The 23798-nt window shown below is 43.8% G+C and overlaps 1 protein-coding gene across 1 annotated transcript in view; it reads left to right on the top strand.

The window, feature by feature from the left end:
• The window catches only part of LOC137377452 (gamma-aminobutyric acid receptor subunit alpha-3-like), a 653874-nt gene that overhangs the window by 112456 nt on the left and 517620 nt on the right, over window positions 1-23798 (top strand). The window lies entirely within an intron of this gene.

Here is a 23798-nt window from a genome sequence, read left to right as displayed (position 1 = left end):
GTAAAACCTGTAGTGAGTGATAGTCTGTGTCATGTATAACCTGCAGTGAGTGATAGTCTGAGTCGTGTAAAACCTGCAGTGAGTGATAGTCTATGTCATGTAAAACCTGTAGTGAGTGATAGTGTGGTTCGTGTACAAACTGCTGTGTGTGATAGTGTGGTTCGTGTAAAACCTGCTGTGGGTGATAGTCTGTCTCGGGGATAACCTTCTGTGAGTGATAATCGGAGTCGTGTAAAATCGGCTGTGAGTGATAGTGTGGTTCGTGTATAACCTGCTGTGAGTGATAGTCTGAGACGTGTATTACCTGCTGTGAGTGATAGTCTGAGACGTGTATTACCTGCTGTGAGTGGTAGTCTGATTCGTGTAAAACCTGCTGAGAGTGATAGTCTGAGTCGTGTATAACCTGCTGTGAGTGATAGTCTGAGACGTGTATTACCTGCTGTGAGTGGTAGTCTGATTCGTGTAAAACCTGCTGAGAGTGATAGTCTGAGTCGTGTAAAACCTGCTGTAAGTGATAGTCTGTGTCATGTATAACCTGCAGTGAGTGATAGTCTGTGTCATGTATAACCTGCAGTGAGTGATAGTCTGTGTCGTGTATAACCTGCAGTGAGTGATAGTCTGAGTCGTGTATAACCTGCTGTGAGTGATAGTCTGTGTCATGTAAAACCTGCAGTGAGTGATAGTCTGTGTCATGTATAACCTGCAGTGAGTGATAGTCTGTGTCGTGTATAACCTGCAGTGAGTGATAGTCTGTGTCATGTATAACCTGCAGTGAGTGATAGTCTGTGTCGTGTATAACCTGCTGTGTGTGATAGTCTGTGTCATGTAAAACCTGCAGTGACTGATAGTCTGTGTCATGTATAACCTGCAGTGAGTGATAGTCTGTGTCGTGTATAACCTGCTGTGTGTGATAGTCTGTGTCATGTAAAACCTGCAGTGAGTGATAGTCTGAGTCGTGTATAACCTGCTGTGAGTGATAGTCTGAGTCGTGTATAACCTGCTGTGTGTGATAGTCTGTGTCATGTAAAACCTGCAGTGAGTGATAGTCTGAGTCGTGTATAACATGCAGTGATTGATAGTCTGAGTCGTGTATAACCTGCAGTGAGTGATAATCTGATTCGTGGAAACATGCTGTGAGCGATAGTCTGAGTCGTGTATAACCTGCAGTGAGTGATAGTCTGTGTCGTGTATAACCTGCTGTGAGTGATAGTGTGGTTCGTGTCTAACCTGCAGTGAGTGATAGTCTGAGTCGTGTATAACCTGCTGTGAGTGATAGTGTGGTTTGTGTCTAACCTGCTGTGAGTGATAGTCTGATCCGTGTCTAACCTGCAGTGAGTGATAGTCTGAGTCGTGTATAACCAGCAGTGAGTGATAGTCTGAGTCGTGTAAAACCTGCTGTGAGTGATAGTGTGGTTCATGTATCACCTGCTGTGAGTGATAGTGAGGTTCGTGTAAAACCTGCTGTGAGTGATAGTGTGGTTCGTGTATAACCTGCTGTGGGTGATGATCTGTCTCGGGGATAACCTCCTGTGAATGATCGTCTGAGTGGTGTAAAACCTGCAGTGAGTGATAGTCTGTGTCGTGTATAACCTGCAGTGAGTGATGGTCTGAGTCGTGTATAAGCTGCTGTGAGTGATAGTCTGAGTAATGTATAACCTGCAGTGAGTGATAGTCTGTGTCGTGTATAACCTGCAGTGAGTGATTGTCTGAGCCGTGTATAACCTGCAGTGAGTGATAGTCTGTGTCGTGTATAACATGCAGTGAGTGATAGTCTGAGTCGTGTATAACCTGCAGTGAGTGATATTCTGATTCGTGTATAACCTGCAGTGAGTGATAGTCTGAGTCATGAATAACCTGCAGTGAGTGATTGTCTGTGTCGTGTATAACATGCAGTGAGTGATAGTCTGTGTCGTGTATAACCTGCAGTGAGTGATAGTCTGTGTCGTGTATAACATGCAGTGAGTGATAGTCTGTGTCGTGTATAACCTGCAGTGAGTGATAGTCTGAGTCGTGTATAACCTGCAGTGAGTGATAGTCTGTGTCGTGTATATCCTGCAGTGAGTGATAGTCTGTGTCGTGTATAACCTGCAGTGAGTGATCGTCTGAGTCGTGTATAACCTGCAGTGAGTGATAGTCTGTGTCGTGTATAACATGCAGTGAGTGATAGTCTGTGTCGTGTATAACCTGCAGTGAGTGATCGTCTGTGTCGTGGAAAACATGCAGTGAGTGATAGTCTGTGTCGTGTATAACCTGCAGTGAGTGATAGTCTGTGTCGTGTATAACATGCAGTGAGTGATAGTCTGTGTCGTGTATAACCTGCAGTGAGTGATAGTCTGTGTCGTGTATAACATGCAGTGAGTGATAGTCTGTGTCGTGTATAACCTGCAGTGAGTGATAGTCTGAGTCGTGTATAACATGCAGTGAGTGATAGTCTGTGTCGTGTATAACATGCAGTGAGTGATAGTCTGTGTCGTGTATAACCTGCAGTGAGTGATAGTCTGAGTCGTGTATAACCTGCAGTGAGTGATAGTCTGTGTCGTGTATATCCTGCAGTGAGTGATAGTCTGTGTCGTGTATAACCTGCAGTGAGTGATCGTCTGAGTCGTGTATAACCTGCAGTGAGTGATAGTCTGTGTCGTGTATAACATGCAGTGAGTGATAGTCTGTGTCGTGTATAACCTGCAGTGAGTGATCGTCTGTGTCGTGTATAACATGCAGTGAGTGATAGTCTGTGTCGTGTATAACCTGCAGTGAGTGATAGTCTGTGTCGTGTATAACATGCAGTGAGTGATAGTCTGTGTCGTGTATAACCTGCAGTGAGTGATAGTCTGTGTCGTGTATAACATGCAGTGAGTGATAGTCTGTGTCGTGTATAACCTGCAGTGAGTGATAGTCTGAGTCGTGTATAACATGCAGTGAGTGATAGTCTGTGTCGTGTATAACATGCAGTGAGTGATAGTCTGTGTCGTGTATAACATGCAGTGAGTGATAGTCTGTGTCGTGTATAACCTGCAGTGAGTGATAGTCTGAGTCGTGTATAACATGCAGTGAGTGATAGTCTGAGTCGTGTATAACATGCAGTGAGTGATAGTCTGAGTCGTGTATAACCTGCAGTGAGTGATAGTCTGAGTCATGTATAAACTGCAGTGAGTGATAGTCTGATTCGTGTATAACCTGCAGTGATTGATAGTCTGATTCGTGTATAACCTGCAGTGAGTGATAGTCTGAGTCATGTATAACCTGCAGTGAGTGATAGTCTGAGTCGTGTATAACCTGCAGTGAGTGATAGTCTGATTCGTGTATAACCTGCAGTGATTGATAGTCTGATTCGTGTATAACCTGCAGTGATTGATAGTCTGAGTCGTGTATAACCTGCAGTGAGTGATAGTCTGAATCGTGTATAACCTGCAGTGAGTGATATTCTGATTCGTGTATAACCTGCAGTGAGTGATAGTCTGATCCGTGTATAACCTGCAGTGAGTGATAGTCTGATCCGTGTATAACCTGCTGTGAGTGATAGTGTGGTTCATGTATCACCTGCTGTGAGTGATAGTGAGGTTCGTGTAAAACCTGCTGTGAGTGATAGTGTGGTTCGTGTATAACCTGCTGTGGGTGATGATCTGTCTCGGGGATAACCTCCTGTGAATGATCGTCTGAGTGGTGTAAAACCTGCAGTGAGTGATAGTCTGTGTCGTGTATAACCTGCAGTGAGTGATAGTCTGAGTCGTGTATAAGCTGCTGTGAGTGATAGTCTGAGTAATGTATAACCTGCAGTGAGTGATAGTCTGTGTCGTGTATAACCTGCAGTGAGTGATTGTCTGAGCCGTGTATAACCTGCAGTGAGTGATAGTCTGTGTCGTGTATAACATGCAGTGAGTGATAGTCTGAGTCGTGTATAACCTGCAGTGAGTGATATTCTGATTCGTGTATAACCTGCAGTGAGTGATAGTCTGAGTCATGAATAACCTGCAGTGAGTGATTGTCTGTGTCGTGTATAACATGCAGTGAGTGATAGTCTGTGTCGTGTATAACCTGCAGTGAGTGATAGTCTGTGTCGTGTATAACATGCAGTGAGTGATAGTCTGTGTCGTGTATAACCTGCAGTGAGTGATAGTCTGAGTCGTGTATAACCTGCAGTGAGTGATAGTCTGTGTCGTGTATATCCTGCAGTGAGTGATAGTCTGTGTCGTGTATAACCTGCAGTGAGTGATCGTCTGAGTCGTGTATAACCTGCAGTGAGTGATAGTCTGTGTCGTGTATAACATGCAGTGAGTGATAGTCTGTGTCGTGTATAACCTGCAGTGAGTGATCGTCTGTGTCGTGGAAAACATGCAGTGAGTGATAGTCTGTGTCGTGTATAACCTGCAGTGAGTGATAGTCTGTGTCGTGTATAACATGCAGTGAGTGATAGTCTGTGTCGTGTATAACCTGCAGTGAGTGATAGTCTGTGTCGTGTATAACATGCAGTGAGTGATAGTCTGTGTCGTGTATAACCTGCAGTGAGTGATAGTCTGAGTCGTGTATAACATGCAGTGAGTGATAGTCTGTGTCGTGTATAACATGCAGTGAGTGATAGTCTGTGTCGTGTATAACCTGCAGTGAGTGATAGTCTGAGTCGTGTATAACCTGCAGTGAGTGATAGTCTGTGTCGTGTATATCCTGCAGTGAGTGATAGTCTGTGTCGTGTATAACCTGCAGTGAGTGATCGTCTGAGTCGTGTATAACCTGCAGTGAGTGATAGTCTGTGTCGTGTATAACATGCAGTGAGTGATAGTCTGTGTCGTGTATAACCTGCAGTGAGTGATCGTCTGTGTCGTGTATAACATGCAGTGAGTGATAGTCTGTGTCGTGTATAACCTGCAGTGAGTGATAGTCTGTGTCGTGTATAACATGCAGTGAGTGATAGTCTGTGTCGTGTATAACCTGCAGTGAGTGATAGTCTGTGTCGTGTATAACATGCAGTGAGTGATAGTCTGTGTCGTGTATAACCTGCAGTGAGTGATAGTCTGAGTCGTGTATAACATGCAGTGAGTGATAGTCTGTGTCGTGTATAACATGCAGTGAGTGATAGTCTGTGTCGTGTATAACATGCAGTGAGTGATAGTCTGTGTCGTGTATAACCTGCAGTGAGTGATAGTCTGAGTCGTGTATAACATGCAGTGAGTGATAGTCTGAGTCGTGTATAACATGCAGTGAGTGATAGTCTGAGTCGTGTATAACCTGCAGTGAGTGATAGTCTGAGTCATGTATAAACTGCAGTGAGTGATAGTCTGATTCGTGTATAACCTGCAGTGATTGATAGTCTGATTCGTGTATAACCTGCAGTGAGTGATAGTCTGAGTCATGTATAACCTGCAGTGAGTGATAGTCTGAGTCGTGTATAACCTGCAGTGAGTGATAGTCTGATTCGTGTATAACCTGCAGTGATTGATAGTCTGATTCGTGTATAACCTGCAGTGATTGATAGTCTGAGTCGTGTATAACCTGCAGTGAGTGATAGTCTGAATCGTGTATAACCTGCAGTGAGTGATATTCTGATTCGTGTATAACCTGCAGTGAGTGATAGTCTGATCCGTGTATAACCTGCAGTGAGTGATAGTCTGATCCGTGTATAACCTGCAGTGAGTGATAGTCTGAGTCGTGTATAACCTGCAGTGAGTGATAGTCTGATTCGTGTATAACCTGCAGTGAGTGATAGTCTGTGTCGTGTATAATCTCCAGTGAGTGATAGTCTGATTCGTGTATAACCTGCAGTGAGTGATAGTCTGAGTCGTGTATAACCTGCAGTGAGTGATAGTCTGAGTCGTGTATAACCTGCAGTGAGTGATAGTCTGAGTCGTGTATAACCTGCAGTGAGTGATAGTCTGATCCGTGTATAACCTGCAGTGAGTGATAGTCTGAGTCGTGTATAACCTGCAGTGAGTGATAGTCTGAGTCGTGTATAACCTGCAGTGAGTGATAGTCTGATCCGTGTATAACCTGCAGTGAGTGATAGTCTGAGTCGTGTATAACCTGCAGTGAGTCATAGTCTGAGTCGTGTATAACCTGCAGTGAGTGATAGTCTGATTCGTGTATAACCTGCAGTGAGTGATAGTCTGAGTCGTGTATAACCTGCAGTGAGTGATAGTCTGAGTCGTGTATAACCTGCAGTGAGTGATAGTCTGATCCGTGTATAACCTGCAGTGAGTGATAGTCTGAGTCGTGTATAACCTGCAGTGAGTGATAGTCTGAGTCGTGTATAACCTGCAGTGAGTGATAGTCTGATCCGTGTATAACCTGCAGTGAGTGATAGTCTGAGTCGTGTATAACCTGCAGTGAGTCATAGTCTGAGTCGTGTATAACCTGCAGTGAGTGATAGTCTGATTCGTGTATAACCTGCAGTGAGTGATAGTCTGAGTCGTGTATAACCTGCAGTGAGTGATAGTCTGATTCGTGTATAACCTGCAGTGAGTGATAGTCTGATTCGTGTATAACCTACAGTGAGAGATAGTCTGATTCGTGTATAACCTGCAGTGAGTGATAGTCTGATTCGTGTATAACCTGCAGTGAGAGATAGTCTGAGTCGTGTAAAATCTGCAGTGAGTGATAGTCTGATTCGTGTACAACATGCAGTGAGTGATAGTCTGATTCGTGTATAACCTGCAGTGAGTGATAGTCTGATTTGTGTCTAACCTGCAGTGAGTGATAGTCTGATTCGTGTATAACCTGCAGTGAGTGATAGTCTGAGTCGTGTATAACCTGCAGTGAGTGATAGTCTGATTCGTGTATAATCTGCAGTGAGTGATAGTCTGATTCGTGTATAACCTGCAGTGAGTGATAGTCTGAGTCGTGTATAACCTGCAGTGAGTGATAGTCTGATTCGTGTATAACCTGCAGTGAGTGATAGTCTGATTCGTGTATAACCTGCAGTGAGTGATAGTCTGATTCGTGTAAAATCTGCAGTGGTTGATAGTCTGATTCGTGTATAACCTGCAGTGAGTGATAGTCTGATCCGTGTCTAACCTGCAGTGAGTGATTGTCTGAGTCGCGTATAACCTGCAGTGGTTGATAGTCTGAGTCGTGTATAACCTGCAGTGAGTGATAGTCTGAGTCGTGTATAACCTGCAGTGAGTGATAGTCTGAGTCGTGTATAACCTGCAGTGAGTGATAGTCTGAGTCATGTATAACCTGCAGTGAGTGATAGTCTGAGTCATGTATAACCTGCTGTGAGTGATAGTCTGAGTCATGTATAACCTGCAGTGAGTGATAGTCTGAGTCATGTATAACCTGCAGTGAGTGATAGTCTGAGTCATGTATAACCTGCTGTGAGTCATAGTCTGAGTCATGTATAACCTGCAGTGAGTGATAGTCTGAGTAATGTCTAACCTGCAGTGAGTGATAGTCTGAGTCGTGTATAACCTGCTGTGAGTCATAGTCTGAGTAATGTATAACCTGCTGTGAGTGATAGTCTGAGTAATGTCTAACCTGCAGTGAGTGATAGTCTGTGTCGTGTATAACCTGCTGTGAGTCATAGTCTGAGTAATGTATAACCTGCTGTGAGTGATAGTCTGAGTAATGTCTAACCTGCAGTGAGTGATAGTCTGAGTCGTGTATAACCTGCAGTGAGTGATAGTCTGAGTCGTGTATAACCTGCAGTGAGTGATAGTCTGTGTCGTGTATAACCTGCAGTGAGTGATAGTCTGTGTCGTGTATAACATGCAGTGAGTGATAGTCTGAGTCATGTATAACCTGCAGTGAGTGATAGTCTGAGTCATGTATAACCTGCAGTGAGTGATAGTCTGAGTCGTGTATAACCTGCTGTGAGTGATAGTCTGAGTAATGTCTAACCTGCAGTGAGTGATAGTCTGAGTCGTGTATAACCTGCTGTGAGTCATAGTCTGAGTAATGTATAACCTGCTGTGAGTGATAGTCTGAGTAATGTCTAACCTGCAGTGAGTGATAGTCTGTGTCGTGTATAACCTGCTGTGAGTCATAGTCTGAGTAATGTATAACCTGCTGTGAGTGATAGTCTGAGTAATGTCTAACCTGCAGTGAGTGATAGTCTGAGTCGTGTATAACCTGCAGTGAGTGATAGTCTGAGTCGTGTATAACCTGCAGTGAGTGATAGTCTGTGTCGTGTATAACCTGCAGTGAGTGATAGTCTGTGTCGTGTATAACATGCAGTGAGTGATAGTCTGAGTCATGTATAACCTGCAGTGAGTGATAGTCTGAGTCATGTATAACCTGCAGTGAGTGATAGTCTGAGTCGTGTATAACCTGCTGTGAGTCATAGTCTGAGTAATGTATAACCTGCTGTGAGTGATAGTCTGAGTAATGTCTAACCTGCAGTGAGTGATAGTCTGTGTCGTGTATAACCTGCTGTGAGTCATAGTCTGAGTAATGTATAACCTGCTGTGAGTGATAGTCTGAGTAATGTCTAACCTGCAGTGAGTGATAGTCTGAGTCGTGTATAACCTGCAGTGAGTGATAGTCTGAGTCGTGTATAACCTGCAGTGAGTGATAGTCTGTGTCGTGTATAACCTGCAGTGAGTGATAGTCTGTGTCGTGTATAACATGCAGTGAGTGATAGTCTGAGTCATGTATAACCTGCAGTGAGTGATAGTCTGAGTCATGTATAACCTGCAGTGAGTGATAGTCTGAGTCGTGTATAACCTGCTGTGAGTCATAGTCTGAGTAATGTATAACCTGCTGTGAGTGATAGTCTGAGTAATGTCTAACCTGCAGTGAGTGATAGTCTGAGTCGTGTATAACCTGCTGTGAGTCATAGTCTGAGTAATGTATAACCTGCTGTGAGTGATAGTCTGAGTAATGTCTAACCTGCAGTGAGTGATAGTCTGTGTCGTGTATAACCTGCTGTGAGTCATAGTCTGAGTAATGTATAACCTGCTGTGAGTGATAGTCTGAGTAATGTCTAACCTGCAGTGAGTGATAGTCTGAGTCGTGTATAACCTGCAGTGAGTGATAGTCTGAGTCGTGTATAACCTGCAGTGAGTGATAGTCTGTGTCGTGTATAACCTGCAGTGAGTGATAGTCTGTGTCGTGTATAACATGCAGTGAGTGATAGTCTGTGTCGTGTATAACCTGCAGTGAGTGATCGTCTGAGTCGTGTATAACCTGCAATGAGTGATAGTCTGAGTCGTGTATAGCCTGCAGTGAGTGATAGTCTGTGTCGTGTATAACATGCAGTGAGTGATAGTCTGAGTCATGTATAACCTGCAGTGAGTGATAGTCTGAGTCATGTATAACCTGCAGTGAGTGATAGTCTGAGTCATGTATAACCTGCTGTGAGTCATAGTCTGAGTAATGTATAACCTGCTGTGAGTGATAGTCTGAGTAATGTCTAACCTGCAGTGAGTGATAGTCTGAGTCGTGTATAACCTGCTGTGAGTCATAGTCTGAGTAATGTATAACCTGCTGTGAGTGATAGTCTGAGTAATGTCTAACCTGCAGTGAGTGATAGTCTGTGTCGTGTATAACCTGCTGTGAGTCATAGTCTGAGTAATGTATAACCTGCTGTGAGTGATAGTCTGAGTAATGTCTAACCTGCAGTGAGTGATAGTCTGAGTCGTGTATAACCTGCAGTGAGTGATAGTCTGAGTCGTGTATAACCTGCAGTGAGTGATAGTCTGTGTCGTGTATAACCTGCAGTGAGTGATAGTCTGTGTCGTGTATAACATGCAGTGAGTGATAGTCTGAGTCATGTATAACCTGCAGTGAGTGATAGTCTGAGTCATGTATAACCTGCAGTGAGTGATAGTCTGAGTCGTGTATAACCTGCTGTGAGTCATAGTCTGAGTAATGTATAACCTGCTGTGAGTGATAGTCTGAGTAATGTCTAACCTGCAGTGAGTGATAGTCTGAGTCGTGTATAACCTGCTGTGAGTCATAGTCTGAGTAATGTATAACCTGCTGTGAGTGATAGTCTGAGTAATGTCTAACCTGCAGTGAGTGATAGTCTGTGTCGTGTATAACCTGCTGTGAGTCATAGTCTGAGTAATGTATAACCTGCTGTGAGTGATAGTCTGAGTAATGTCTAACCTGCAGTGAGTGATAGTCTGAGTCGTGTATAACCTGCAGTGAGTGATAGTCTGAGTCGTGTATAACCTGCAGTGAGTGATAGTCTGTGTCGTGTATAACCTGCAGTGAGTGATAGTCTGTGTCGTGTATAACATGCAGTGAGTGATAGTCTGTGTCGTGTATAACCTGCAGTGAGTGATCGTCTGAGTCGTGTATAACCTGCAATGAGTGATAGTCTGAGTCGTGTATAGCCTGCAGTGAGTGATAGTCTGTGTCGTGTATAACATGCAGTGAGTGATAGTCTGTGTCGCGTATAACCTGCAGTGAGTGATAGTCTGTGTCGTGTATAACCTGCAGTGAGTGATAGTCTGATTCGTGTAAAATCTGCAGTGGTTGATAGTCTGAGTCGTGTATAACCTGCAGTGAGTGATAGTCTGAGTCGTGTATAATCTGCAGTGAGTGATAGTCTGATCCGTGTCTAACCTGCAGTGAGTGATAGTCTGAGTCGTGTATAACCTGCTGTGAGTGATAGTCTGAGTAATGTATAACCTGCAGTGAGTGATAGACTGAGTAATGTATAACCTGCAGTGAGTGATAGTCTGAGTCATGTATCACCTGCAGTGAGTGATAGTCTGAGTCATGTATAACCTGCAGTGAGTGATAGTCTGAGTCATGTATAACCTGCTGTGAGTCATAGTCTGAGTAATGTATAACCTGCTGTGAGTGATAGTCTGAGTAATGTCTAACCTGCAGTGAGTGATAGTCTGAGTCGTGTATAACCTGCAGTGAGTGATAGTCTGTGTCGTGTATAACCTGCAGTGAGTGATAGTCTGTGTCGTGTATAACATGCAGTGAGTGATAGTCTGTGTCGTGTATAACCTGCAGTGAGTGATCGTCTGAGTCGTGTATAACCTGCAATGAGTGATAGTCTGAGTCGTGTATAGCCTGCAGTGAGTGATAGTCTGTGTCGTGTATAACATGCAGTGAGTGATAGTCTGTGTCGTGTATAACCTGCAGTGAGTGATAGTCTGATTCGTGTATAACCTGCAGTGAGTGATAGTGTGAGTCGTGTATAACCTGCAGTGAGTGATAGTCTGAGTCGTGTATAACCTGCAGTGAGTGATAGTCTGTGTCGTGTATAACCTGCAGTGAGTGATAGTCTGTGTCGTGTATAACATGCAGTGAGTGATAGTCTGTGTCGTGTATAACCTGCAGTGAGTGATAGTCTGTGTCGTGTATAACCTGCAGTGAGTGATAGTCTGAGTCGTTTATAACATGCAGTGAGTGATAGTCTGTGTCGTGTATAACATGCAGTGAGTGATAGTCTGTGTCGTGTATAACATGCAGTGAGTGATAGTCTGTGTCGTGTATAACCTGCAGTGAGTGATAGTCTGAGTCGTGTATAACATGCAGTGAGTGATAGTCTGAGTTGCGTAAAACATGCAGTGAGTGATAGTCTGAGTCGTGTATAACCTGCAGTGACTGATAGTCTGAGTCGTGTATAACCTGCAGTGAGTGATAGTCTGTGTCGTGTATAACCTGCAGTGAGTGATAGTCTGATTCGTGTATAACCTGCAGTGAGTGATAGTCTGATTCGTGTAAAATCTGCAGTGGTTGATAGTCTGAGTCGTGTATAACCTGCAGTGAGTGATAGTCTGATCCGTGTCTAACCTGCAGTGAGTGATTGTCTGAGTCGCGTATAACCTGCAGTGAGTGACAGTCTGTGTCGTGTATAACCTGCAGTGAGTGATAGTCTGATTCGTGTAAAATCTGCAGTGGTTGATAGTCTGAGTCGTGTATAACCTGCAGTGAGTGATAGTCTGAGTCGTGTATAATCTGCAGTGAGTGATAGTCTGATCCGTGTCTAACCTGCAGTGAGTGATAGTCTGAGTCGTGTATAACCTGCTGTGAGTGATAGTCTGAGTAATGTATAACCTGCAGTGAGTGATAGACTGAGTAATGTATAACCTGCAGTGAGTGATTGTCTGAGTCATGTATCACCTGCAGTGAGTGATAGTCTGAGTCATGTATAACCTGCAGTGAGTGATAGTCTGAGTCATGTATAACCTGCTGTGAGTCATAGTCTGAGTAATGTATAACCTGCTGTGAGTGATAGTCTGAGTAATGTCTAACCTGCAGTGAGTGATAGTCTGAGTCGTGTATAACCTGCAGTGAGTGATAGTCTGAGTCGTGTATAACCTGCAGTGAGTGATAGTCTGTGTCGTGTATAACCTGCAGTGAGTGATAGTCTGTGTCGTGTATAACATGCAGTGAGTGATAGTCTGTGTCGTGTATAACCTGCAGTGAGTGATCGTCTGAGTCGTGTATAACCTGCAATGAGTGATAGTCTGAGTCGTGTATAGCCTGCAGTGAGTGATAGTCTGTGTCGTGTATAACATGCAGTGAGTGATAGTCTGTGTCGCGTATAACCTGCAGTGAGTGATAGTCTGATTCGTGTAAAATCTGCAGTGGTTGATAGTCTGAGTCGTGTATAACCTGCAGTGAGTGATAGTCTGAGTCGTGTATAATCTGCAGTGAGTGATAGTCTGATCCGTGTCTAACCTGCAGTGAGTGATAGTCTGAGTCGTGTATAACCTGCTCTGAGTGATAGTCTGAGTAATGTATAACCTGCAGTGAGTGATAGACTGAGTAATGTATAACCTGCAGTGAGTGATAGTCTGAGTCATGTATCACCTGCAGTGAGTGATAGTCTGAGTCATGTATAACCTGCAGTGAGTGATAGTCTGAGTCATGTATAACCTGCTGTGAGTCATAGTCTGAGTAATGTATAACCTGCTGTGAGTGATAGTCTGAGTAATGTCTAACCTGCAGTGAGTGATAGTCTGAGTCGTGTATAACCTGCAGTGAGTGATAGTCTGAGTCGTGTATAACCTGCAGTGAGTGATAGTCTGTGTCGTGTATAACCTGCAGTGAGTGATAGTCTGTGTCGTGTATAACATGCAGTGAGTGATAGTCTGTGTCGTGTATAACCTGCAGTGAGTGATCGTCTCAGTCGTGTATAACCTGCAATGAGTGATAGTCTGAGTCGTGTATAGCCTGCAGTGAGTGATAGTCTGTGTCGTGTATAACATGCAGTGAGTGATAGTCTGTGTCGTGTATAACCTGCAGTGAGTGATAGTCTGTGTCGTGTATAACCTGCAGTGAGTGATAGTCTGAGTCGTTTATAACATGCAGTGAGTGATAGTCTGTGTCGTGTATAACATGCAGTGAGTGATAGTCTGTGTCGTGTATAACATGCAGTGAGTGATAGTCTGTGTCGTGTATAACCTGCAGTGAGTGATAGTCTGAGTCGTGTATAACATGCAGTGAGTGATAGTCTGAGTTGCGTAAAACATGCAGTGAGTGATAGTCTGAGTCGTGTATAACCTGCAGTGACTGATAGTCTGAGTCATGTATAACCTGCAGTGAGTGATAGTCTGTGTCGTGTATAACCTGCAGTGAGTGATAGTCTGATTCGTGTATAACCTGCAGTGAGTGATAGTGTGAGTCGTGTATAACCTGCAGTGAGTGATAGTCTGTGTCGTGTATAACCTGCAGTGAGTGATCGTCTGAGTCGTATATAACCTGCAATGAGTGATAGTCTGAGTCGTGTATAGCCTGCAGTGAGTGATAGTCTGTGTCGTGTATAACATGCAGTGAGTGATAGTCTGTGTCGTGTATAACCTGCAGTGAGTGATAGTCTGTGTCGTGTATAACCTGCAGTGAGTGATAGTCTGAGTCGTTTATAACATGCAGTGAGTGATAGTCTGTGTCGTGTATAACATGCAGTGAGTGATAGTCTGTGTCGTGTATAACATGCAGTGAGTGATAGTCTGTGTCGTGTATAACCTGCAGTGAGTGATAGTCTGAGTCGTGTATAACATGCAGTGAGTGATAGTCTGAGTTGCGTAAAACATGCAGTGAGTGATAGTCTGAGTCGTGTATAACCTGCAGTGACTGATAGTCTGAGTCATGTATAACCTGCAGTGAGTGATAGTCTGTGTCGTGTATAACCTGCAGTGAGTGATAGTCTGATTCGTGTATAACCTGCAGTGAGTGATAGTGTGAGTCGTGTATAACCTGCAGTGAGTGATAGTCTGATTCGTGTATAACATGCAGTGAGTGATAGTCTGAGTCGTGTATAACCTGCAGTGAGTGATAGTCTGATTCGTGTATAACCTGCAGTGAGTGATAGTCTGATTCGTGTAAAATCTGCAGTGGTTGATAGTCTGAGTCGTGTATAACCTGCAGTGAGTGATAGTCTGTGTCGTGTATAACCTGCAGTGAGTGATAGTCTGATTCGTGTATAACCTGCAGTGAGTGATAGTCTGATTCGTGTAAAATCTGCAGTGGTTGATAGTCTGAGTCGTGTATAACCTGCAGTGAGTGATAGTCTGATTCGTGTAAAATCTGCAGTGGTTGATAGTCTGATTCGTGTATAACCTGCAGTGAGTGATAGTCTGATCCGTGTCTAACCTGCAGTGAGTGATTGTCTGAGTCGCGTATAACCTGCAGTGAGTGATAGTCTGTGTCGTGTATAACCTGCAGTGAGTGATAGTCTGATTCGTGTAAAATCTGCAGTGGTTGATAGTCTGAGTCGTGTATAACCTGCAGTGAGTGATAGTCTGAGTCGTGTATAACCTGCTGTGAGTGATAGTCTGAGTAATGTATAACCTGCAGTGAGTGATAGACTGAGTAATGTATAACCTGCAGTGAGTGATAGTCTGAGTCATGTATCACCTGCAGTGAGTGATAGTCTGAGTCATGTATAACCTGCAGTGAGTGATAGTCTGAGTCATGTATAACCTGCTGTGAGTCATAGTCTGAGTAATGTATAACCTGCTGTGAGTGATAGTCTGAGTAATGTCTAACCTGCAGTGAGTGATAGTCTGAGTCGTGTATAACCTGCAGTGAGTGTTAGTCTGAGTCGTGTATAACCTGCAGTGAGTGATAGTCTGTGTCGTGTATAACCTGCAGTGAGTGATAGTCTGTGTCGTGTATAACATGCAGTGAGTGATAGTCTGTGTCGTGTATAACCTGCAGTGAGTGATCGTCTGAGTCGTGTATAACCTGCAATGAGTGATAGTCTGAGTCGTGTATAGCCTGCAGTGAGTGATAGTCTGTGTCGTGTATAACATGCAGTGAGTGATAGTCTGTGTCGTGTATAACCTGCAGTGAGTGATAGTCTGTGTCGTGTATAACCTGCAGTGAGTGATAGTCTGAGTCGTTTATAACATGCAGTGAGTGATAGTCTGTGTCGTGTATAACATGCAGTGAGTGATAGTCTGTGTCGTGTATAACATGCAGTGAGTGATAGTCTGTGTCGTGTATAACCTGCAGTGAGTGATAGTCTGAGTCGTGTATAACATGCAGTGAGTGATAGTCTGAGTTGCGTAAAACATGCAGTGAGTGATAGTCTGAGTCGTGTATAACCTGCAGTGACTGATAGTCTGAGTCGTGTATAACCTGCAGTGAGTGATAGTCTGTGTCGTGTATAACCTGCAGTGAGTGATAGTCTGATTCGTGTATAACCTGCAGTGAGTGATAGTGTGAGTCGTGTATAACCTGCAGTGAGTGATAGTCTGATTCGTGTATAACATGCAGTGAGTGATAGTCTGAGTCGTGTATAACCTGCAGTGAGTGATAGTCTGAGTCGTGTATAACATGCAGTGAGTGATAGTCTGAGTCGTGTATAACCTGCAGTGAGTGATAGTCTGATTCGTGTATAACCTGCAGTGAGTGATAGTGTGAGTCGTGTATAACCTGCAGTGAGTGATAGTCTGATTCGTGTATAACCTGCAGTGAGTGATAGACTGAGTCGTGTATAACCTGCAGTGAGTGATAGACTGAGTCGTGTATAACCTGCAGTGAGTGATAGACTGAGTCGTGTATAACCTGCAGTGAGTGATAGTCTGAGTCGTGTATAACCTGCAGTGAGTGATAGACTGAGTCGTGCATAACCTGCAGTGAGTGATAGTCTGATTCGTGTATAACCTGCAGTGAGTGATAGTCTGAGTCGTGTATAACCTGCAGTGAGTGATAGACTGAGTCGTGCATAACCTGCAGTGAGTGATAGTCTGATTCGTGTATAACCTGCAGTGAGTGATAGTCTGAGTCGTGTATAACCTGCAGTGAGTGATAGTCTGATTCGTGTATAACCTGCAGTGAGTGATAGTCTGATTCGTGTATAACCTGCAGTGATTGATAGTCTGAGTCGTGTATAACCTGCAGTGAGTGATAGTCTGAGTCGTGTATAACCTGCAGTGAGTGATAGACTGAGTCGTGCATAACCTGCAGTGAGTGATAGTCTGATTCGTGTATAACCTGCAGTGAGTGATAGTCTGAGTCGTGTATAACCTGCAGTGAGTGATAGTCTGATTCGTGTATAACCTGCAGTGAGTGATAGACTGAGTCGTGTATAACCTGCAGTGAGTGATAGACTGAGTCGTGTATAACCTGCAGTGAGTGATAGTCTGAGTCGTGTATAACCTGCAGTGAGTGATAGACTGAGTCGTGCATAACCTGCAGTGAGTGATAGTCTGATTCGTGTATAACCTGCAGTGAGTGATAGTCTGAGTCGTGTATAACCTGCAGTGAGTGATAGACTGAGTCGTGCATAACCTGCAGTGAGTGATAGTCTGATTCGTGTATAACCTGCAGTGAGTGATAGTCTGAGTCGTGTATAACCTGCAGTGAGTGATAGTCTGATTCGTGTATAACCTGCAGTGAGTGATAGTCTGATTCGTGTATAACCTGCAGTGATTGATAGTCTGAGTCGTGTATAACCTGCAGTGAGTGATAGTCTGATTCGTGTATAACCTGCAGTGATTGATAGTCTGAGTCGTGTATAACCTGCAGTGAGTGATAGTCTGATTCGTGTATAACCTGCAGTGAGTGATAGTCTGATTCGTGTATAACCTGCAGTGATTGATAGTCTGAGTCGTGTATAACCTGCAGTGAGTGATAGTCTGATTCGTGTATAACCTGCAGTGAGTGATAGTCTGATTCGTGTATAACCTGCAGTGATTGATAGTCTGAGTCGTGTATAACCTGCAGTGAGTGATAGTCTGATTCGTGTATAACCTGCAGTGAGTGATAGTCTGAGTCGTGTATAACCTGCAGTGAGTGATAGTCTGAGTCATGTATAAACTGCAGTGAGTGATAGTCTGAATCGTGTATAACCTGCAGTGAGTGATAGTCTGATCCGTGTATAACCTGCAGTGAGTGATAGTCTGAGTCGTGTATAACCTGCAGTGAGTGATAGTCTGATTCGTGTATAACCTGCAGTGAGTGATAGTGTGAGTCGTGTATAACCTGCAGTGAGTGATAGTCTGATTCGTGTATAACATGCAGTGAGTGATAGTCTGAGTCGTGTATAACCTGCAGTGAGTGATAGTCTGAGTCGTGTATAACATGCAGTGAGTGATAGTCTGAGTCGTGTATAACCTGCAGTGAGTGATAGTCTGATTCGTGTATAACCTGCAGTGAGTGATAGTGTGAGTCGTGTATAACCTGCAGTGAGTGATAGTCTGATTCGTGTATAACCTGCAGTGAGTGATAGACTGAGTCGTGTATAACCTGCAGTGAGTGATAGACTGAGTCGTGTATAACCTGCAGTGAGTGATAGACTGAGTCGTGTATAACCTGCAGTGAGTGATAGTCTGAGTCGTGTATAACCTGCAGTGAGTGATAGACTGAGTCGTGCATAACCTGCAGTGAGTGATAGTCTGATTCGTGTATAACCTGCAGTGAGTGATAGTCTGAGTCGTGTATAACCTGCAGTGAGTGATAGACTGAGTCGTGCATAACCTGCAGTGAGTGATAGTCTGATTCGTGTATAACCTGCAGTGAGTGATAGTCTGAGTCGTGTATAACCTGCAGTGAGTGATAGTCTGATTCGTGTATAACCTGCAGTGAGTGATAGTCTGATTCGTGTATAACCTGCAGTGATTGATAGTCTGAGTCGTGTATAACCTGCAGTGAGTGATAGTCTGAGTCGTGTATAACCTGCAGTGAGTGATAGACTGAGTCGTGCATAACCTGCAGTGAGTGATAGTCTGATTCGTGTATAACCTGCAGTGAGTGATAGTCTGAGTCGTGTATAACCTGCAGTGAGTGATAGTCTGATTCGTGTATAACCTGCAGTGAGTGATAGACTGAGTCGTGTATAACCTGCAGTGAGTGATAGACTGAGTCGTGTATAACCTGCAGTGAGTGATAGTCTGAGTCGTGTATAACCTGCAGTGAGTGATAGACTGAGTCGTGCATAACCTGCAGTGAGTGATAGTCTGATTCGTGTATAACCTGCAGTGAGTGATAGTCTGAGTCGTGTATAACCTGCAGTGAGTGATAGACTGAGTCGTGCATAACCTGCAGTGAGTGATAGTCTGATTCGTGTATAACCTGCAGTGAGTGATAGTCTGAGTCGTGTATAACCTGCAGTGAGTGATAGTCTGATTCGTGTATAACCTGCAGTGAGTGATAGTCTGATTCGTGTATAACCTGCAGTGATTGATAGTCTGAGTCGTGTATAACCTGCAGTGAGTGATAGTCTGATTCGTGTATAACCTGCAGTGATTGATAGTCTGAGTCGTGTATAACCTGCAGTGAGTGATAGTCTGATTCGTGTATAACCTGCAGTGAGTGATAGTCTGATTCGTGTATAACCTGCAGTGATTGATAGTCTGAGTCGTGTATAACCTGCAGTGAGTGATAGTCTGATTCGTGTATAACCTGCAGTGAGTGATAGTCTGATTCGTGTATAACCTGCAGTGATTGATAGTCTGAGTCGTGTATAACCTGCAGTGAGTGATAGTCTGATTCGTGTATAACCTGCAGTGAGTGATAGTCTGAGTCGTGTATAACCTGCAGTGAGTGATAGTCTGAGTCATGTATAAACTGCAGTGAGTGATAGTCTGAATCGTGTATAACCTGCAGTGAGTGATAGTCTGATCCGTGTATAACCTGCAGTGAGTGATAGTCTGAGTCGTGTATAACCTGCAGTGAGAGATAGTCTGAGTCGTGTAAAATCTGCAGTGGTTGATAGTCTGAGTCGTGTATAACCTGCAGTGAGAGATAGTCTGAGTCGTGTAAAATCTGCAGTGGTTGATAGTCTGTGTCGTGTATAACCTGCAGTGAGTGATAGTCTGAGTAATGTATAACCTGCAGTGAGTGATAGTCTGAGTCGTGTATAACCTGCAGTGAGTGATAGTCTGAGTCGTGTATAACATGCAGTGAGTGATAGTCTGTGTCGTGTATAACCTGCAGTGAGTGATAGTCTGAGTCGTGTATAACCTGCAGTGAGTGATCGTCTGAGTCGTGTATAACCTGCAGTGAGTGATCGTCTGAGTCGTGTATAACCTGCAGTGAGTGATAGTCTGTGTCGTGTATAACCTGCAGTGAGTGATAGTCTGTGTCGTGTATAACATGCAGTGAGTGATAGTCTGTGTCGTGTATAACCTGCAGTGAGTGATAGTCTGAGTAATGTATAACCTGCAGTGAGTGATAGTCTGAGTAATGTATAACCTGCAGTGAGTGATAGTCTGAGTAATGTCTAACCTGCAGTGAGTGATAGTCTGAGTAATGTATAACCTGCAGTGTGTGATAGTCTGAGTAATGTCTAACCTGCAGTGAGTGATAGTCTGAGTAATGTATAACCTGCAGTGAGTGATAGTCTGATTCGTGGAAACATGCAGTGAGTGATAGTCTGAGTCGTGTATAACCTGCAGTGTGTGATAGTCTGAGTAATGTAAAACCTGCAGTGAGTGATAGTCTGAGTAATGTCTAACCTGCAGTGAGTGATAGTCTGAGTAATGTATAACCTGCAGTGAGTGATAGTCTGAGTCGTGTATAACCTGCAGTGAGTGATAGTCTGATTCGTGTATAACCTGCAGTGAGTGATAGTCTGTGTCGTGTATAACCTGCTGTGAGTGATAGTCTGAGTCGTGTATAACCTGCAGTGAGTGATAGTCTGTGTCGTGTATAACCTGCAGTGAGTGATAGTCTGAGTCGTGTATAACCTGCAGTGAGTGATAGTCTGATTCGTGTATAACCTGCAGTGAGTGATAGTCTGTGTCGTGTATAACCTGCTGTGAGTGATAGTCTGAGTCGTGTATAACCTGCAGTGAGTGATAGTCTGACTCGTGTATAACCTGCAGTGAGTGATAGTCTGATTCGTGGAAACATGCAGTGAGTGATAGTCTGAGTCGTGTATAACATGCAGTGAGTGATAGTCTGAGTAATGTATAACCTGCTGTGAGTGATAGTCTGATTCGTGGAAACATGCAGTGAGTGATAGTCTGAGTCGTGTATAACCTGCAGTGAGTGATAGTCTGTGTCGTGTATAACCTGCAGTGAGTGATAGTCTGATTCGTGGAAACATGCAGTGAGTGATAGTCTGTGTCGTGTATAACCTGCAGTGAGTGATAGTCTGATTCGTGGAAACATGCAGTGAGTGATAGTCTGAGTAATGTATAACCTGCTGTGAGTGATAGTCTGATTCGTGGAAACATGCAGTGAGTGATAGTCTGAGTCGTGTATAACCTGCAGTGAGTGATAGTCTGTGTCGTGTATAACCTGCAGTGAGTGATAGTCTGAGTCGTGTATAACATGCAGTGAGTGATAGTCTGAGTCGTGTATAACCTGCAGTGAGTGATAGTCTGATTCGTGTTAAACCTGCAGTGAGTGATAGACTGAGTCGTGTATAACCTGCAGTGAGTGATAGACTGAGTCGTGCATAACCTGCAGTGAGTGATATTCTGATCCGTGTATAACCTGCAGTGAGTGATAGTCTGAGTCGTGTATAACCTGCAGTGAGTGATAGTCTGAGTCGTGTATAACCTGCAGTGAGTGATAGTCTGATTCGTGTATAACCTGCAGTGAGTGATAGTCTGATTCGTGTATAACCTGCAGTGAGTGATAGTCTGATCCGTGTCTAACCTGCAGTGAGTGATTGTCTGAGTCGTGTATAACCTGCAGTGAGTGATAGTCTGTGTCGTGTATAACCTGCAGTGAGTGATAGTCTGATCCGTGTCTAACCTGCAGTGAGTGATAGTCTGATCCGTGTATAACCTGCAGTGAGTGATAGTCTGATCCGTGTCTAACCTGCAGTGAGTGATTGTCTGAGTCGTGTATAACCTGCAGTGAGTGATAGTCTGTGTCGTGTATAACCTGCAGTGTGTGATAGTCTGAGTCGTGTATAACCTGCAGTGAGTGATAGTCTGAGTCGTGTATAATCTGCAGTGAGTGATAGTCTGATCCGTGTCTAACCTGCAGTGAGTGATAGTCTGATCCGTGTATAACCTGCAGTGAGTGATAGTCTGATTCGTGTATAACCTGCTGTGAGTGATAGTCTGATCCGTGTCTAACCTGCAGTGAGTGATTGTCTGAGTCGTGTATAACCTGCAGTGAGTGATAGTCTGTGTCGTGTATAACCTGCAGTGAGTGATAGTCTGATCCGTGTCTAACCTGCAGTGAGTGATTGTCTGAGTCGTGTATAACCTGCAGTGAGTGATAGTCTGTGTCGTGTATAACCTGCAGTGAGTGATAGTCTGACTCGTGTATAACATGCAGTGAGTGATAGTCTGAGTAATGTATAACCTGCAGTGAGTGATAGTCTGAGTCGTGTATAACATGCAGTGAGTGATAGTCTGAGTAATGTATAACCTGCTGTGAGTGATAGTCTGATTCGTGGAAACATGCAGTGAGTGATAGTCTGAGTCGTGTATAACATGCAGTGAGTGATAGTCTGAGTCATGTATAACCTGCAGTGTGTGATAGTCTGAGTACTGTAAAACCTGCAGTGAGTGATAGTCTGAGTAATGTCTAACCTGCAGTGAGTGATAGTCTGAGTAATGTATAACCTGCAGTGAGTGATAGTCTGATTCGTGGAAACATGCAGTGAGTGATAGTCTGAGTCGTGTATAACCTGCAGTGTGTGATAGTCTGAGTAATGTATAACCTGCAGTGAGTGATAGTCTGATTCGTGTATAACCTGCAGTGAGTGATAGTCTGAGTCGTGTATAACCTGCAGTGAGTGATAGTCTGTGTCGTGTATAACCTGCTGTGAGTGATAGTCTGAGTCGTGTATAACCTGCAGTGAGTGATAGTCTGACTCGTGTATAACATGCAGTGAGTGATAGTCTGTGTCGTGTATAACCTGCAGTGAGTGATAGTCTGATTCGTGTATAACCTGCAGTGAGTGATAGTCTGAGTCGTGTATAACCTGCAGTGAGTGATAGTCTGATTCGTGTATAACCTGCAGTGAGTGATAGTCTGTGTCGTGTATAACCTGCTGTGAGTGATAGTCTGAGTCGTGTATAACCTGCAGTGAGTGATAGTCTGACTCGTGTATAACATGCAGTGAGTGATAGTCTGTGTCGTGTATAACCTGCAGTGAGTGATAGTCTGATTCGTGGAAACATGCAGTGAGTGATAGTCTGAGTCGTGTATAACATGCAGTGAGTGATAGTCTGATTCGTGGAAACATGCAGTGAGTGATAGTCTGAGTCGTGTATAACATGCAGTGAGTGATAGTCTGAGTCATGTATAACCTGCAGTGTGTGATAGTCTGATTCGTGGAAACATGCAGTGAGTGATAGTCTGAGTCGTGTATAACATGCAGTGAGTGATAGTCTGAGTAATGTATAACCTGCTGTGAGTGATAGTCTGATTCGTGGAAACATGCAGTGAGTGATAGTCTGAGTCGTGTATAACATGCAGTGAGTGATAGTCTGAGTAATGTATAACCTGCTGTGAGTGATAGTCTGATTCGTGGAAACATGCAGTGAGTGATAGTCTGAGTCGTGTATAACATGCAGTGAGTGATAGTCTGAGTAATGTATAACCTGCTGTGAGTGATAGTCTGATTCGTGGAAACATGCAGTGAGTGATAGTCTGAGTCGTGTATAACCTGCTGTGAGTGATAGTCTGAGTAATGTATAACCTGCTGTGAGTGATAGTCTGAGTAATGTCTAACCTGCAGTGAGTGATAGTCTGAGTAATGTATAACCTGCAATGAGTGATAGTCTGATTCGTGGAAACATGCAGTGAGTGATAGTCTGAGTCGTGTATAACATGCAGTGAGTGATAGTCTGAGTCATGTATAACCTGCAGTGTGTGATAGTCTGAGTAATATCTAACCTGCAGTGAGTGATAGTCTGAGTAATGTCTAACCTGCAGTGAGTGATAGTCTGAGTAATGTAAAACCTGCAGTGAGTGATAGTCTGAGTAATGTATAACCTGCTGTCAGTGATAGTCTGATTCGTGGAAACATGCAGTGAGTGATAGTCTGAGTCGTGTATAACATGCAGTGAGTGATAGTCTGAGTCATGTATAACCTGCAGTGTGTGATAGTCTGAGTAATGTAAAACCTGCAGTGAGTGATAGTCTGAGTAATGTCTAACCTGCAGTGAGTGATAGTCTGAGTAATGTATAACCTGCAGTGAGTGATAGTCTGATTCGTGGAAACATGCAGTGAGTGATAGTCTGAGTCGTGTATCACCTGCAGTGTGTGATAGTCTGAGTAATGTAAAACCTGCAGTGAGTGATAGTCTGTGTCGTGTATAACCTGCTGTGAGTGATAGTCTGAGTCGTGTATAACCTGCAGTGAGTGATAGTCTGACTCATGTATAACATGCAGTGAGTGATAGTCTGATTCGTGTATAACCTGCAGTGAGTGATAGTCTGTGTCGTGTATAACCTGCAGTGAGTGATAGTCTGTGTCGTGTATAACCTGCAGTGAGTGATAGTCTGTGTCGTGTATAACCTGCAGTGAGTGATAG

Source organism: Heterodontus francisci, chromosome 15, assembly GCF_036365525.1.
Source record: "Heterodontus francisci isolate sHetFra1 chromosome 15, sHetFra1.hap1, whole genome shotgun sequence".
Taxonomy (NCBI): domain Eukaryota; kingdom Metazoa; phylum Chordata; class Chondrichthyes; order Heterodontiformes; family Heterodontidae; genus Heterodontus; species Heterodontus francisci.
The sequence above is the reverse complement of the archived record's forward strand: the minus strand, read 5'-3'. Positions and strand labels throughout refer to the sequence as shown.